We start from the raw sequence: 13,878 nt of genomic DNA on the forward strand, positions 1-13,878 counted from the left end.
GTTGCTGCCTTGTAGCGCTCGAGAACCGGGTTCGATCCCGGCTACGGAGTTTGTACGTTCTCCACGTGAACTGCGTGGGTTTTCTCCGAGATCTTTGGTTTCCTCCCACACTCCAAAGACGTGCTGGTTTGTAGACTAACTGGCTTGGCGTAAGTGTAAATTGCCCCGAGTTGTGTGTTTGGTGCGCGTTAATGTGCGGGGATCGCTGGTCAGTGTGGACTCGGTGGGCCGAAGGGCCTGTTTCTGCGCTGTATCTCTAAACTAAATTAAACTAAACTAAATTTGGTCTTTATTCCACTGAAGACTGATGCCTATTAAACACTGCCCTGCATCTGATACTTGCGCATGTTCCAAGCGATAACATTTGGTGCTGAAGCTCTGTTTCCACTTGACGAAGCGAGTGGAAAATCTCCCCCTGGGCTCCCCTCCTCTATTTTCCTGTGACTAGCATTGAAGGCCTGGCTTATATTTCAGCAGCTATTGTTCTCCTTGTATCCCAATCTTTTGTCGCTTGTTTTCATTCCCAACTCTCCCAATAGCCCTGCAATTTCCCTTTCAAGTGCACAAAATCATGAGGGGAATATACCGGGTGGATGCGCAGGGCCTCTTGCCCAGAGTAGGGGAATCGAGAACCAGAGGACATAGGTTTATGGTGAGGTGGGAAAGATTTAATAGGAACCTGAGGCGTAACTTTTTCACGCAGAGGGTGGTGGGTGCATGGAACGAGCTGCCGGAGGAGGTAGTTGAGGCAGGTAGTTTAGGAAACTTTCGGGCAGGTACATGGATAGGACAGGTTTAGAGGGCTATGGACCAAACGCAGGCAGATGGATCCAGTGTGGTTGGGACATATTGGTTGGCATGGGCAAGTTCGGCTGAAGGGCCTGTTTCCACATGGTATGACTCTATGACTAAGTGCTTATCCAATTTCATATCATATCATATCATATCATATATATACAGCCGGAAACAGGCCTTTTCGGCCCACCAAGTCCGTGCCGCCCAGCGATCCCCGTACATTAACACTATCCTACACCCACTAGGGACAATTTTTTTACATTTACCCAGCCAATTAACCTACATACCTGTACGTCTTTGGAGTGTGGGAGGAAACCGAAGATCTCGGAGAAAACCCACGCAGGTCACGGGGAGAACGTACAAACTCCTTACAATGCAGCACCCGTAGTCAGGATCGAACCTGAGTCTCCGGCGCTGCATTCGCTGTAAAGCAGCAACTCTACCGCTGCGCTACCGTGCCGCCCTTCTGAACACCTTCTGAACACCTCGGTCTAATCTGTCCTCACTACCCTACAACCACCCCCACTTCATCCTACACCCCATCACACCCCCATCTCCCCCATGACCCTGGCAGTGCTGTCCAGCTCCTCACCATTCACAAAGTCCAAAGCTTTTCCTTAGGTCATTTTTAGTTTTTTTCCTTCATTCTGTGTCCTCTGGTTCTTGGCTCTTCTCTACTGGGAAGAGTTTCTCACCACCAGCTCTACGTGGTATGGAATAACTCAGTCGTATCCCTTCACATCCTAGATAGACACAAAACGCTTCAGTCTGAAGTAGGCTCTTGACCTGGAATGTCACCCATTCCTCCTATCCAGAGGTGATGTCTGTCCCGCTGAGTTACGCCAGCATTTTGTGTCTATCTTTGGTGTAAACCAGCATCTACAATTCCTTCCTACACACCCCCATCACATCCCCCTCTGCACCAAGGAGAATGACAACAATTCAATTCAATTCCATTTTGTGATCATTTATTATCACACATACTAAGGCACAGTGAAATTCTTTGTGTAGGATGGAACTGCAATTGCTAGTTTATACCGAAGATAGACACAAAATGCTGGACTAACTCACTAGTCTTTTCAATTTTTCATTTCTAATCGAGAGTTTTTCACTCAAATGTCAACTGTTTTTCTGACTTGTGAGTATTCTCCATTTCTGTTGCCAATAACTTAGTTTTAGGTTTTTCTTAATTGATTTAAATTCTATTGAACTTATATATAGCATTGGTACATATCTGTGCTTACAGTTTTCTTTGTGATCAAGAATATTTTGGCTCAGAAGTTGAAGTAATCATGAGAATGGTAAATTTTCGAGCTTTGATAGTTTGATAGTTTAGTTTATTGTCACATGTTCCGAGGTACAGTGAAAAGCTTTTTTATTGCGTGCCTTCCAGTTTGCGAAAAGACTATACATAATTACAATCAAGCCATATACAGTGTACAGATACAAGATAAAGAGAATAACGTTTAATGCAAGGTAGCTTAGTTAGAGTAAGAAATGCTGCTTAGTTTAGCTTAGTTTAGAGATGCAGCCTGGAAACGGGCCCTTCGGCCCACCAAGTCGGCACCCACCAGCGATCCCCGTTCATAAACACTATCCTACACACACTGGGGACAGTTGAATTTGGTACCAAGCCAATTAACCTACAAACCTGTACATCTTTTGCATGTGGGAGGAAACCAAAGATCTCGGAGAAAACCCACGCAAGTCATGGAGAGAATGTACAAACAGCGCCGGTAGTCGGAATCAAACCCGTGTCTCTGGCGCTGCAAGCGCTGTAAGGCAACAACTCTACCGCGGCGCCACCATGCCTTGTTGAAATAAAGATAGAAATGAATGGATCGATTGTAATGAATGATAGCAGATGCCCTTCTGGGACCAGCATGCAACGAATCGCCGCCATCTTGGAAAGATTGAATTCTGAGAACGGTCTGGAATTAAGCTTACTTACTTTGGCTCGGGATTACACTGTGTGTTTCTTTCAATAAAGCCTCCCGATCCAATTAGAGGGGATATTAGACATGGGTGATTATGGAAGAGTTAAACCTCCATGCATTCTGCAGAGTTGGGACTAATGCTGATAAGTCTGTACATTGGGATAATTTTATCACAGTACAGAATTAATCACAGAGCAAGAAACCACTTGAAAAATAAAAAGTTGCTTAAAGGAGAAATCACTTGAAACTCCAGCAAGTCTTATCACACTAATTGCTAGTTGGTGCGTTTCTTAAGTCAGGGATGGTCGCAAAGCTCCCTTTGATTGCCTGAGGAAGTCGAAGAGAAAATTGCCAGCAGTATTTTTTTCCCAGATTAACTACCACGTATTTTGCTTCCCTCCGCGAGATAATAGTAGGGACTAAACAGCGGTGCAGCTGGTAGAGCTGCTGCATAACAGCACCAGAGACTGGGGTTTGATTCTAACCTTTAGTGCCGTCGACGTGGAGGTTTCACGTTGTCCTTGCGACCGGGTGCGTTTGCTCCGGGTGCTCCGGTTTCCTCCCACATCGCAAAGACGTGCAGGTTTGTATGTTAATTGGCCTCTGTAAATTAGCCCTAGTGTGTAGGGAATGGATGAGAAGGTGGGACAGCATAGAAATAGTGTGACCTGGCGATCGATGGTCAGAGCGGACTCGATGGGCCAAAGGGCCCGTTTCCTTGCTGTGTCGCTAAACTAAACCAAATTAAACTAAACCAAACCTGTTAATTCTCTAAACTGAACTAAACTAAACCTTTATTATTTCGAACACTTCTCAAATGTATTGTAAATTTAATTATTGTAAATGTTAAACTATTGTGATTGCTGGATTGTATTTTTAATCTGTTGTAGATTCAGGGAACACACAAGTCTGACCCCCTAAGGAAACAATTTAACGAATGCAAATAGCATGAGTGATCTTTGACTTGGGGTAACAAATATTTAATCTGCTGAAGAGTTGAGAATAGTTTCATAAAGCATATGTTATTGCAGCTCAACTGTTTAATTAGTTTTGTTCAGAATGTTATTTTGTTAGGTTTCTTCCTCCCACTGCAGCAAATGGCATTGGTCAGCAAAACCGACATAGTTTTGCACAGAGAACTATACGGGAGAATAAAACAAAACTCAGTTCATTAACTGTTGGAAATGTGAAGATAGAACATAGAACATAGAACAATGTCAATAGTCAATTTTTTTTAAAATTTGTCACATACACATAAATGTGCAGTGATATGAAAGATTACCCACAGTCCAACAATAAGAGCAATAAAAATAAGCAATAACACACACAATCATTAGAAGGATGAGAGGAGATCTTATCGAAACGTATAAGATTATTAAGGGGTTGGACACGTTAGAGGCAGGAAACATGTTCCCAATGTTGGGGGAGTCCAGAACAAGGGGCCACAGTTTAAGAATAAGAGGTAGGCCATTTAGAACTGAGATGAGGAAAAACTTTTTCAGTCAGAGTTGTGAATCTGTGGAATTCTCTGCCTCAGAAGGCAGTGGAGGCCAATTCTCTGAATGCATTCAAGAGAGAGCTAGATAGAGCTCTTAAGGATAGCGGAGTCAGGGGGTATGGGGAGAAGGCAGGAACGGGGTACTGATTGAGAATGATCAGCCATGATCACATTGAATGGCGGTGCTGGCTCGAAGGGCCGAATGGCCTCCTCCTGCACCTTTTGTCTATTGTCTATTGTCTATTATCACAAACCAGCACCAAACAAAAAGAAACATCCATCACAGTGAGTCTTCTCCAGTCACCTCCTCACTGTGATGGAAGGCCAGAATGTCTTTTTTCTTCCCTGCCGTCTTCTCCCGCGGTCAGGCTGTTGAAGTTGCCACGTTCCAGGCCGCGGCGGACGGTGTAGCACAAGAACGGACCCTTCGGTCCACAATGTTTGTGCCATACATGATGCCAGGTTAACCTGATCTCATCCGCATGTACACGATAACCTTGCAATGCAAAGATTCTGCACAACATTAGTTCCGACAGGAAATCTAATGTATTACAGTCTTGTGGGAAACTGAAAGATTAAAGTTTGGAAACACTAGTGATCAAACTGCAGATGTGCTGCAATGTGCGCACGGCACGGTGGCGCAGCGGTGGAGTTGCTGCCTTACACGCCAGACACTCGGATTCGATCCTGCACTAGGGGCGGTGTCTGTACGGAGTTTGTACGTTCTCCCCGTGACTGCGTGGGTTTTCTCCGGGTGAGCCGGTTTCCTCCCGCACCCCAAAAATGTACCGGTTTGTAGGTTAATTGGTTTCGGAAAATATTGTAAATTGTCCCTCATGTGTAGGATAGTGCTAGTGTACGGGGTGATCGCTGGTCGGTGTGGACTCGGTGGTCTGAAGGGCCTGTTTTTGCGCTCTACCTCTAAAGACTAAAATCTTTGAAGTCTAAAAAATAAGGCTAACAATGTATAACCAAAATGATGGAAGGTAATCGAAGAAGGGCCTGTAGCTATCTGTACTGACTGCTTGTCATAATCAGGTTCTTGTATCAAATCTTCATACTGCTTATAATCAGGATCTTACCCACACCCAGAAAAGACATAATGGGTTCAATCCCTTCAAAATGACAGCCATTTGTAAACTTCCAATCTATATTCTTGAATGTGCTCCCTGCAAAAGATATTTGAGAACATCAAAACAAACTTGCCTTTAGAAAGCACAAGAATTCCCCAAACTAATCATGTTTCAGTTCACAATTCATTGCTCTGGTTTCATAAGTTCATAAATGATAGGAGCAGAATTAGGCCTTTTGGCCCATTAAGTCTACTCCTCCATTCAATCATGGCTGATCGATCTCTCCCTATCAGCCCCATTCTCCTGTCTTCTCCCCGTAACCCCTGACACCCCTTACTAATCAAGAATCTACCAATCTCTGCCTTAACAATTGCCATTGACTTAGAATCAACGGCCTTCTGTGGCAATGAATTCCACAGATTCGCCACCCTCCCACATCTCAAAGATATGATGAAGATAGTAACTGAAGATATGCTGAAGATGGTAACTGAAGATGGACACAAAAAGCTGGAGTAACTTTCAAAAAGCCTTTGACAAGGTCTCACACAAGAGATTGGTGTGCAAACCTAGAGCACATGGTGTTGGGGGTGGGGTATTGACATGGATAGAGAACTGGTTGGCAGACAGGAATCAAAGAGTAGGAATTAATGGGTCCTTTTCAGAATGGCAGGCAGTGACTAGTGGGGTGCCGCAAGGCTCGGTGCTAGGACCCCAGTTGTCTACAATATATATGGACAATTTAGACGAGGGAATTAAATATAACATCTCCAAGTTTGCGGATAACACAAAGCTGGGTGGCAGTGTGAGCTGCGATGAGGATGCTATGAGGCTGCAGGGTGACTTGGATAGGTTGGGCGAGTGGGCAGATGCATGGCAGATGTCGTATAATGTGGATAAATGTGAGGTCATCCACTTTGGCGGCAAGAACAGGAAGGCAGATTATTTTCTGAATGGTGTCAGATTAGGAGAAGGAGAGGTGCAATGAGACCCGTGTGTGCTTGCATATCAGTCACTGTAAGTAAGCATGCAGGTACAGCAGGCAGTGAAGAAAGCTAATGGCATTTTACTCCTCTTTGCGAGAGGATTTGAGTTCAGGAGCAAGGAAGTCCTACTGCAGCTGTACAGGGCCCTGGTGAGACCGCACCTGGAGTATTGTGTGCAATTATGGTCTCCTAATTTGAGGAAGGACATTATTGCTATTGAGGGATTGCAGCGTAGGTTCACCAGGTTAATTCACAGTACTGACATATGATGAAAGAATGGGTCGATTGGGCTTGTATTCGTTGGACTTTAGAAGGATGAGAGAGGATCTTATAGAAACATATAATATTCTTGGAGAATTGGACAGAGTAGATGCAGGAAAAATGTTCCCTCTATTGGGGGAGTCCAGAACCAGGTGTCACAGTTTAAGAATAAGGGGTAGGCCATTTAGAACTGGGATGAGGAAAAACTTTTTCACCCAAACTAGTTGTGAATCTGTGCAATTGTCTGCCACAGAAAACAGTGGAGCCCAACAGCCTTCAACAGCTTCAACAGCCTGGCCGCAGGAGAAGACGGCAGGGGAAGAGAAAAGACATTCTGGCCTTCCATCACAGTGAGGAGGTGACTGGAGGAGACTCACTGTGATGGATGTTTCTTTTTGTTTGGTGTTGGTTTATGATTGTATGTGTTATTGCATATTTTTATTGCTTATTTTTATTGGTCTTATTGTTAGACTGTGGGTAGTCTTTCATTTCACTGCACATTTATGTGTATGTGACAAATAAATTGACTATTGACTATATTGACATTGGATGTTTTCAAGAGAGAGTTAGATTTAGCTCTCAGGGCTCAGGAAATTAAGGGATATGGGGAAAAAGCCAGAACGGGATACTGATTTTGGATGACCAGCCATGATTATATTGAATGGCAGTATGACCTACACCTGCACCTATTTTCTATGTTTCTGTTTCTATGTTAACTCAGCGGGACAGGCAGCATCTCTGGAGAGAAGGAATGGGTGACATTTCGGGTCGAGACCTTAACTGACTGCTGTAAATTATTCCTAGTGAAGGTGAGTGGCAGGAGATTGGAGGCGGAGAGGCAAAGTAGGTGGGAAAGTGAGGGAGAATTATGGGAACGTAAGACTGGGAATGGGATTGATGTGATTGTTTATGTGCCATATCAACAACTACAATGTCAGGTGCTTGATGAGGGTAGGGCAGTGGATGTTGTTTGTCTACATGGATTTTAGTAAGGCATTTAGGTATACGGGATCCATGATGACTTGGTAGCTTGGATTCAGAACTTGCATACCCATAGAAAACCGAGGGTAGTGGTGGAAAGGTGTTATTCTGGCTGGGGGTCTGAGACCAGTGGTGTTCCGCAGGTCATGGAGCTTGGACCTCCGTGAATTGGCCAAAAATGTAGATGGGTTGGTTAGTAAATTTGCAGATGACCCTGAAATCGGTGGAGTTGTGGACGGTTGTCAAAGGATTCAGCAGGATATTGATCAGCTACAGATATGGAGGGGTGAGGGGAGAAATGGCAGATGGAGTTTCATTTGGGTAATTGTGAGGTGTTGCACTTTGGAAGGTTATTGGTAGACTTTAGACTTTAGAGATACGGCACGGAAACAGGCCCTACAACCCACCGAGTCCGCGCCGACCAGCGATCACCCCCTACACTAGCAGTATCCTACACACTAGGGACAATTTACAATTTTACAGAAGCCAATTAACCTACAATCTGCACGACTTTGGGAGAAAACCGGAGATCCCGGTTTTCAAGAGGAGTTGATTATAGGAGCAAAGAGGTCCTTCTGCAGTTGTACAGGACCCTAGTGAGACCGCACCTGGAGTATTGTGTGCAGTTTTGGTCTCCAAATGTGAGGAAGGATATTCTTGCTATTGAGGGCGTGCAGCATAGGTTTACTAGGTTAATTTCCGGAATGGCGGGATTGTCGTATGTTGAAAGGCTGGAGCGGCTAGGCTTGTATACACTGGAATTTAAAAGGATGAGAGGGGATCTTATTGAAACATATAAGATTATTAAGGGGTTGGACACGTTAGAGGCAGGAAACATGTTCCCAATGTTGGGGGAGTCCAGAACCAGGGGCCACAGTTTAAGAATAAGGGGTAGGCCATTTAGAACAGAGATGAGGAAAAACTTTTTCAGTCAGAGAGTTGTGAATCTGTGGAATTCTCTGCCTCAGAAGGCAGTGGAGGCCAATTCTCTGGATGCATTCAAGAGAGAGCTAGATAGAGCTGTTAATGATAGCGGAGTCAGTGGGTACGGGGAGAAGGTAGGAATGGGGTACTGATTGAGAATGATCAGTCATTATCACATTGAATGGCGGTGCTGGCTCGAAGGGTCGAATGGCCTACTCCTGCACCTATTGTCTATTGTCTATCCCGGTGAAAACCTACGCGGCCACACGGACAACGTACAAACTCCATACAGGTGGCACCCATATCGGGATCGAACCCGGGTATCTGCCGCTGCAAGGCAGCAACTCTGCCGCTGAATCACTGTGCCGTCCCAAAGGTAAGGGGAACATAAGTAGATAGAGTGTTAGAGAAGTAGTACAATTTGCTTGCCTTTGTCAATTGAGATACGAAGCATAAGAGTCAGAAAGTCACGTTCCACCTTTGGCCCACCATGCCCATGCCAACCATTAAGTACCCATCTGCACTAGTCCCATTTCCCAGCACTTGGCCCACAATCTTCTCTGCTCACCTAGTTTTTTATTCAACTTCATGAGAGTCTGGATGAAAACATTCCTCTTCAGAGCCCATCTAAACCTATTACCCCTTCGTCTGTGTCTCTGTTTTCTTAGCAAAATGAGGAAGGTGCTGCACAAAGGCACAGCTGATAGAGCTCCTGCCTCACAGCGCCAGAGACCTGGGTTCGATACCGACCTCGGGTGCTGTCTTTGTGGAGTTTGCATGTTCTCCCTGTGACCACGGGTGCTCCGGTTTCCTCCCCCCCCCCCCCCCAAATCTCATAGATGTGTGGGTTTGTAGCTTATGTTGCTTCTGTAAATTGCCCCTAGTGTGCAGGGAGTGGAAGAGAAAGTGGGATAACGTAGAACCAGTGTACATGGGTGATCGGCGGTCAGCGTGGGCTCGTTGTGTCGAAGCGCCTGTTTTCATGCTGTATCTGCACTGAAATCTATGAAGATTTATATTTCTAATTTACACTGCTACAGAACACGTCTTTTTATTAGTTTTTCTTGGCCAAGGTGGGAAATGATTTGCATTTTAAGTGGTTAAAAAAGGCTGGAGCTGGCAATGAAAGTCTTCTGTACTGATTGAGTAACAAGCTGGCTGGAAGCGACCTCCCAGTTTTACTTTCACTTTTGATTTGCACAGACTGCCCCAGATGCTGTACACTCTGCCAGCTACCATTTTAATGACAAAAAAAGCTGACAGCCATTTTGTGGAAAGCAAAGACAATTGTGGGATTGCACCCATAGTATTTATGATTGATAACTTTTGTTACCAGATTATAAACTGCAAAAGATGTTTATTTTGTAGTGATTAATGATACATGTAGCGTATCATTAAGGTGGCTTCATTTATGTAAATCAGCATCTGCAGTTCCTTGTTTCGACATATAAACTGCAAAACACTAGTGAAAAACAGACATTTTCCTTGTGCTGAATTATTGAATAACGTATCCTTATTGTCTTCTCAATACTTTCACAGTTCTTTAGGTAACAGATTTTTTTTAAATTCAACTTTATTCAAAGCCACCCTGCAGTGGAATTTTTTCACGTAAAAATCCATTGTTCAGTGGATTATTTTCGTATGAGATCGGACAGGAAAAGGGGATGAATTTTATTGAGTAACAATCCAGACAAAAGATGCAGGAAAGATCTGGTTTAAATCGAAGGTAGACAAAAAATGCTGGAGTAACTCAGCAGTTACTCAGGCAGCATCTCTGGAGAGAAGGCATGGGTAATGTTTCGGTCTGAAGAAGGGTCTCGACCCAAAATGTCAACCATTCCTTCCCTCTGGAGGTGCTGCCCGTCCCGCTAAGTTACTCCAGCATTTTGTGTCTACCTTCAGAAAATAGGATATACCAAGGAACTGCAGGTGCTGCAATCCTGAGCAAAACGCAAAGTGTTTAGTTTAGAGATCAAGCATGAAAACAGGTTGTATAAGAAAATAACTGCAGATGCTGGTACAAATCGATTTATTCACAAAATGCTGGAGTAACTCAGCAGGTCAGGCAGCATCTCGGGAGAGAAGGAATGGGTGACGTTTCGGGTCGAGACCCTTCTTCAGACTGATGTCAGGGGGGCGGGACAAAGGAAGGATATAGGTGGAGACAGGAAGATAGAGGGAGATCTGGGAAGGAGGAGGGGAAGGGAGGGACAGAGGAACTATCTAAAGTTGGAGAAGTCAATGTTCATACCACCGGGCCGCAAACTGCCCAGGTGAAATATGAGGTGCTGCTCCTCCAACTTCCGGCGGGCCTCACTATGGCACTGGAGGAGGCCCATGACAGAAAGGTCAGACTGGGAGTGGGAGGGGGAGTGGAAGTGCTCGGCCATTCAACCTGTAGTCAGGATCAAACCCAGGTCTCTGGCGCTGTAAGGCAGCAACTCTACCGCTGGCCCACTGTGCTGCCTTTGTTCTGGAAGAACAGCAGGTCTGGCAGCATCTGTGGAGGGAATGGATAGATGACGTTTCAGGTCAAGAACCTTCTTCAGACTAACTGTTTTTTCAATTCTCCCCCATCCAAAAAACAATCAGAGGGTTACTGTATAGAAAGGAACTGCAGATGCTGGTTTACACCTAAGATAGACACAAAGTGCTGGAGTAACTCAGCAAACCCACTGAGTTACTCCAGCACTTTGTGTGTATAATCACGGGGTGATTACCCTGAGTATCCTAGACAATATTCATCCCTTAAACAACTTCACAAGAAACGGATTAACTGACCATTTTCATGCTGTTGCGTGTGAGAGTAGCTCTTCAAAAATTGTTTGCTGAGCCTTTTGCACTATGACGGTGGCTACTCTCTGAAACCAGACTGCATTGACAGCTTCACCTGAAGTCCCTCCAGACGCTGGGACATTGAACTGAAGCAGAGCGTTCATGTTTTCCCCAGATTGGGATCAGCTCACTCAGCATAAACTGGAGGGTTAACCACAAACCTTCGGGAATCACTTAACCCTTTGCACGAATACACGAAAACAAGAATATAGGAGCAGGGGAGAAGTAGACACAAAATGCTGGAGTAACTCGGAGGGACAGGCAGCATCTCTGGAGAGAAGGAATGGGTGACGTTTCGGGTCGAGACCCTACTTCAGACTGATCTATGGTGATCCATGGTGATATGGTTGAGTTGAGTTGATCTCCTTCAAATTTTGCTCCTTGCATCTTTAAAGCCACGCCCTCTAATATTTGATATTTCCACCCTGAGAAATAAATTCTGATCATCTATGCCTCTCATAATTTGACATACTTCTATCATCAACACTGCCTTGGGAAAGCAACCAATATTATCAAGGACCACTCACACCCCGGTCATTCCCTTTTCTTCCCTCTCCCGTCGGGCAGAAGATACAAAAGCTTGAAAGCACATACCACCAGATTCAAGAATAGCTCCTTTCCCGCTTTGTCAGACTACTGAACGGACATCTCCTATGCTAATGATGGATACCCCGATCTTCCAGTCTACCTTGTTACACTTTTTTTTATATCTACACTTTTATCTGTAGCTGTAACAATATATTCTGCACTCGTATTTTTTTTCTTTTGCTCTACCTGATGTACTCATGTTAAAGAATTGAGTTTCGTTTATTGTCACGCATACAGAGGTGCAGTGAAAAGCTTTTATTTTTTGCTAACCGGCCAGCGGAAAGACAAATCATGATTACAATCGAGCCGTCCACAGTGTACACATACAACCTCAGGATTGTACAGGAGAATGAGAGCTTCATAGATCGGAGTTTTGGGAGGTGGTCACGCCTCAGGTGCAGGAAGAGAGGAGATGGGAAGGGAAGAGACCACGAGGAAAGGGAGTAGGCAGAGAGTGCAGGAGGCCCCTTTTTGCCATTCTAACTGTAATAAATAATCACATTTCTGACATGTTTTCGGTGTTTGCTTTCACACACTCCTGCTCTTGTTCCATGTTTCCTCAAATAAATCTCGCCGTCACGAGGCCTCGTAAAAACAAATTCAATACTCTGCGAGGATCCAAAAATAATTTTCCTAATACATGAGCAAGAGCCCAGGATTTAGCAAGTTTACCAAGTGGGCATTTTAGGGGAAAGTATTGAAACCAGGCCTGGAATATAGTGTGCACAGGCCTCTGTCATTTACTTGAGGCAGAGGGAGTGCAATAACGATTTACTCCCTAGATTGCAGAGATGGGGGCGATTGGCCTGTAAGGAGAACTTAAACGGATAGCCTTGTACTCTTTTAACGTTCAGAGGAATGGAAGAAGGGGCAAATGGAAATGCCCTCAGTTCTATCGGATAGGCATATGGATATGCAGGGAATGGTTTAGTTTATCTTTGTTTAGAGATACAGCACGGAAACAGGCCCTTCAGCCCACCGAGTCCTGGCCGATCAGCGATTCCTGCCCACTAACGGTATCCTACACATACTAAGGACAATTTATATTTATACATAGAAAATAGGTGCAGGAGGAGGCCATTTAGCCCTTCGAGTCAGCACCGCAATTCATTGTGATCATGGCTGCTCATCCACAATCAATAACCTGTGCCTGCCTTCTCCCCAGATCCCCTGATTCCACTAGCACTTAGAGCTCTATCTAACTCTCTTTTAAATTCATCCAGTAAATTGGCCTCCACTAGGCAGAGAATTCCACAAATTTACAACTCTCTGGGTGAAAAAGTTTCTTCTCACCTGTTTTAAATGGCCTCCCCTTTATTCTTGGACTGTGGCTCCTGGTTCTGGACCCCCGCCCCCCAACATTGGGAACATTTTTCCTACATCTAGTTTGTCCAGTCCTTTTATAATTTTATACGTCCCCATAAGATCCCCTCTCATCCTTCTAAACTCCAGTGAATACAAGCCTAGTCTTTCCAATCTTTCCTCATACGACAGTCCCGCCATCCCAGGGATTAATCTCGTGAACCTACGCTGCACTGCCTCAATAGCAAGGACGTCCTTACTCAAATTAGGAGACCAAAACTGCACACAATGCTCACCAGGACCCTATACAACTGCAGAAGGACCTCTTTGCTCCGATACTCAAATCCTCTCGTTATGAAGGCCAACATGCCATTAGCTTTCTTCACTGCCTGCTGTACCTGCATGCTTACTTTCAGTAACTGGTGTACAAGGACACCCAGGTCTCATTGCACTTCCCTTTTACATAATCTGACACCATTGAGGTAATAATCTGCCTTCTTGTTTTTGCCGCCAAAGTGGATAACCTCACATTTATCTACATTATACTGCATCTCCCATGCATCTGCCCACTCACTCAACCTGCCCAAGTCACTCTGCAACCTCCTAGCATCCTCTTTGCAGTTCACCCAGCTTTGTGTCATCTGCAAACTTGCTAGTGTTACTTCAAATTCCATCATCCAAATCATTAATATATATTGTAA

Source organism: Rhinoraja longicauda, chromosome 12 (assembly GCF_053455715.1).
Source record: "Rhinoraja longicauda isolate Sanriku21f chromosome 12, sRhiLon1.1, whole genome shotgun sequence".
NCBI classification, from domain to species: domain Eukaryota; kingdom Metazoa; phylum Chordata; class Chondrichthyes; order Rajiformes; family Arhynchobatidae; genus Rhinoraja; species Rhinoraja longicauda.